General features: G+C 39.0%; 1 protein-coding gene across 1 annotated transcript in view; it reads right to left on the bottom strand.

Moving 5' to 3' along the window:
* rep15 (RAB15 effector protein) overlaps window positions 1-1,848 on the bottom strand; it is a 3,786-nt gene extending 1,938 nt beyond the window's left edge. The window contains exon 1 of the mRNA XM_037683365.1: window positions 1,702-1,848. The gene's annotated coding sequence lies outside the window, so the exon portion shown is untranslated. The remainder of the gene's footprint in view (window positions 1-1,701) is intronic.
* Window positions 1,849-4,473: the final 2,625 nt, after the last annotated feature.

A 4,473-nucleotide genomic window follows, 5' to 3' on the forward strand; every position in this document is an offset into this window, starting at 1 on the left:
ATATATATATATATATATATATATATATATATATATATATATATATATATATATATGTATATATATATATATTTTTTTTATGATTTTAGTTTTATAATTTCACACGTACCGGCCAGAAAAGCCCCCTCTAACAAACATAAAGTGGCCCATGGGCCACCAGTTGATAATGACAATTGTAGCAGGTTTTTTGGCTCTGGACATTTTAAATTTAGTGAACAAAGGGGCAGAAATGGCTCTTTTGATTGTAAAAGTTGCAGAACCCTGTTTCATACACGCGTAGAAAGGCGGGCGTTTTATGGTCGTCTCCATCCATCGGTAAACTTTTTCTTGTACCAGAACAAGAACTTCTCATCAGCTCAGAATAATTTAATGAAACTTGATAGACACATTTGTTGGGGGGGGTTGTGTACACGTTTCATTACCCCAGCTTCTAGGTCAAGGTCATAAATCAAGGTCAAAGTTAAAACAAGGTCTTTGCTTTTCTTGGCCATTTCTGTATAATTCTCAAATGGTACTCTTGTTAAATGATCGTTTAATTCATCAAAGAAAAAATGGTATTTCCAAACTAACCTGGCCTCATGTGGAAACTTGATTGTCCCCAGTTGGGCAATGAAAAAACCGAACTTTTGAAAAGCTGAGTTTAGCCGAGTCCAAAACATGTGTTTGGGCTGCCTTCAGCACCAGACCTCCCTTATAAAATGGATCTGTGATCTCGATGGGATTTCCCTCATCTAATAAATCCAAAAGGTATAAATCCAGACATCCAGGCCTGATTACTGCCTGACCCGTAGAATCAAGAAATCACATAAACTGAGTTGTTCTCCTCAAATGATGAAACATGGAACAGTGGTGAATCTTCCCACCATAATGACTCGGAAAGAGTGCATCGACAGCTCATACAGTAGGTCCCAAAAGAACCCAGAACATCTAAAGCCCTGCAGGACTCACCTGCCTCCGTTAAGAACAAGAAGTAAAATGGTCTCCATGTGTGAGACCCAAGGTCAAACCACTGCTGACCCAAAACAACACAAAGACTTGTCATGTTTTGATGATTCCTAAGACGTCTGAGAAAATATTAATGAGACAAAAGGAGTTTTTAAAGGTCTGCGTACTGATCTGTTGTGAAACTAACACACCATCTGAATAAAATATACCCACAGTCAAACACAGTGGTGGATTACTGTAAATGATGGAACCACGATCTCTGCTTTCTACAAGACAATCCTGAAGGAGAATATCCGACCATCAGCAGTGACAATCCTCCACGGCCAGGTGAAAGACTCTTCTCCAGTTATCACGAACGATTGAAGCTGGTGCTGCCAAGGCTGGCACAGCCGGGTATGAGGTTCACATGAGGCCAGATCGGGTTGGAGAGCATAAAAAAAACATTCTGTATTTACTCAGGTTATCTTTGGCTATTAACTATAGGCTATATTAACATTTGTTGGATGATCTGAAATATTCAGTTGAGTCAAAAAAGCAAAAACAAGAACTTTAATACCCCAGTTACACACAGTGTCATATTTACAGAGCTGTGTGTCATAACTACAAAAACACCAGGTAAGCATAAATACTTTCCATTATTTCCTTCAGCAGTGATTTAACGGCTCTTCTTCCTGTTTTACACATCAGATATGAACTGCTTGGTCCACCAGTCCAAGACATTAGTAAATTAGGAATCGTGTTCTGTCTCATACACACCAGTATGGGTCTGGATATTCCTGCTGGTCCAGGTTGGCTCCCAGTTCTCCTCTCCAGTCCCCTGCTCTGCTGAGACACACGGCATCCATCCATCTGTCTCCGAGTTGTGTTTTGAGTGAGGCTCAGCCTCAGGAATCCAACTCCGCGCACAACATTTAGAAGATGGAAAAAATTTCCAAAGGAAAAGCTGACTCTGACCGACAGCTTGGGTGTGGTGTTCGCAGCTTGCAGCGGGGTAAGTCAACAAAAGATTTGTGTTACCAGTTAACTGCCTGCAGCAGAGGTAAGCCTGCAGGGTTTGATCAGCAAACAAAATGCTTAGCTGTCTCTTTTCAAAGGGAAGTGCCAGGGACAACAATAAGTCGGGACAGAAACGCTCACATTGCAGATTAGATGGGAGTTTCCCATTTTCAAGAGTGGAGGAATTCTAACTGGGAGCTTGTCCAAGGATGCTTTGGAGGGTTTGAGCAAATGTAGTTCATTTTGTTCTTTTTATAAACCAGAGGTTTCTTTTAGGAATCACTAATGACTGCATCTATAAATGTCATGGTTCACCTTTATTCATATACTGTGCAAAAATAGATGGAACAAAAGGAACCGTTCCATAAATGATTGTTTCAGTTTCTAACATATTGAATAAAAAAGCAAAAACGAGTGGAGAAACTACCGATTTACAAGTTCCACATTTAGATGAAAAACATATAAATGGTCATCTTCTGGATACCGTTGTTATCATATTAACATAGCTGTTACATTTTTGACCATGCTTCTTTATAAAACTGCATCAGTTGATTGCAGACACGACTTTCATGCAGTTTTGGGTTGCGGTCTAAACTAAAAACATCTTGATATTTTTTTTTTCCCTGTTATTTATTTCTTTATTTCCAGTTGCATGACCCAGTTTGGATCAAGTTGAAGTTTTCAGGCAGATGTTCTCACATTTGGCTCGAGGATACAAATGAACTGACCCAGATGTTGTTGCTGTAAAAGCAAGCCCAAATTATTATCCTTCCACCACCGTGCTTCACAGTTGTTTTGAGTTGCTGATATGTTGTATTTTGTTTTTGCCAAATGCAGTGCAGTATACTATGGTCTAACATCTGGAAATGTTATTACATTATTGGTATTCATAAATAGATCAATGTGCACAGTTGATCAATGAAATCGGCAGAGTGATGTTTAATAACATGAACTGTTGGATGAACTAGAATGTTTCTGTAACAGAAAGAGCAATCAGGAAACACAAAGATAACCCCGACACTAAAAAGAGGTGTGGGAAACTGACAGAATGTGACCCTCGGCAACAGATAATCTGCGCTTTAAAAAGTTCAGATCAACATCACGAGTGCATAAAATGACAACAAAGACGCTCAGGGACGCCTAAGTCCACAGAAATGCACAAACAAGGAATTCTTTGAATTGTTTCTGAAATCTTGTCACGCGTTCTCACAATTGGTTGGTATTTTTGCCCACTACTCCATTCATCTGTATCACATGTACATTTTTAAAACCAGGTTCCTAAAGAAACAAACTCATCTAAAAAAAAGTTTCTTCAAGAACATCATTGTATCCACTTGAGTGACATCATCTGGACTCAGTGGGAGGTTTGTGAATAGTCTTCTGCATTTTTTGTTTAATTGAGCAAAGCCTGTCACGATAACAAATTTTGCTGGGCGATTAAATGTCTCAGAAATTATTGCGATAAACTATAATATTGTTTGAAATTTGACAATAACTAGTAATTATTGTTAAATTTAAGAAGAAATGTTGGTTAATTTGTTTTGAGTGTAGTACATTTTTTTGACCACTGGATGGCAGTATAAGACTGTTTGAACCGAAGGATGGATAGTGAGGGAGGGAGCAGTGTGTCTTTAAGAGAAATGGGAGGGAGGCCCCTTGATGTGGCATGGGCTGTCTGTCCTTCCTTTTTTTGGGTTCTCAAAATGGCGGGCGCTCGGTGTGGTTTGAGCTCTTTAGCATAGCGTTTTTCACACAAATCTTTTAATAAAAAAATTCAGTAAACAAGTTCTCAGCTTCTTTTGCACAGGGGGCTGAGTGATACTAGCAATAACAGCATTGTAAGAGGGGGACAGTTGGACATGGAGGCCTCCGCCCCTGTTTAATGATGGACGGGTTCTTTTCACAAAGATGTCTTCCTTCACTCCTCAAAGCAACGTTCCTCTCTATCAAGGATGTGCACATCTTCATCCCTGATAGAAAAACTCCTCTGGTTTAACATTATTTCTGTTTATTTCTTTATTTTGCCTTTAGCTTCTATTCATTGTCCTTTGTGGCTTGTCATCCCTCCTGAAAAATGTCTGAACCTTTGATTTAATGTGTGCGAGGCTCACAAGATTTATTTTTACTCCAGACATCACTGTTCCTTTGCATATTGACAATAAATAGGGGCGACTTCGTCCGGCCTGGTTCTCTTTGATAACTCAGCACAATATTTACAGCTCACAATGGTCAGTGATTTTAAAGGCACTCACTGCAACGTCAAAAAAAAATCACACCTTTAACGTAAAAAAACATGCATTTTTATTTCTCATACCAATGGGTAGCATGTCCTTAAATGTAAACTTTGTGAGAAAAATTTGTGAACAGCTGCCAACCACCTCATGTGTTTGTTTACCTACAGAAACAGCCGACGTGGCTGAAAATAGATCAACCATGTCAGCGTTTATGGAACAGCCTTTTGGTAAGAAGTCTAACAATTCTGACCTATTAGTAGATTAGCCAAGAAAACATATTAAACGGCTTTGTTTACAT

Source organism: Nematolebias whitei, chromosome 10, assembly GCF_014905685.2.
Source record: "Nematolebias whitei isolate Nwh7 chromosome 10, NemWhi1, whole genome shotgun sequence".
NCBI lineage: Eukaryota > Metazoa > Chordata > Actinopteri > Cyprinodontiformes > Rivulidae > Nematolebias > Nematolebias whitei.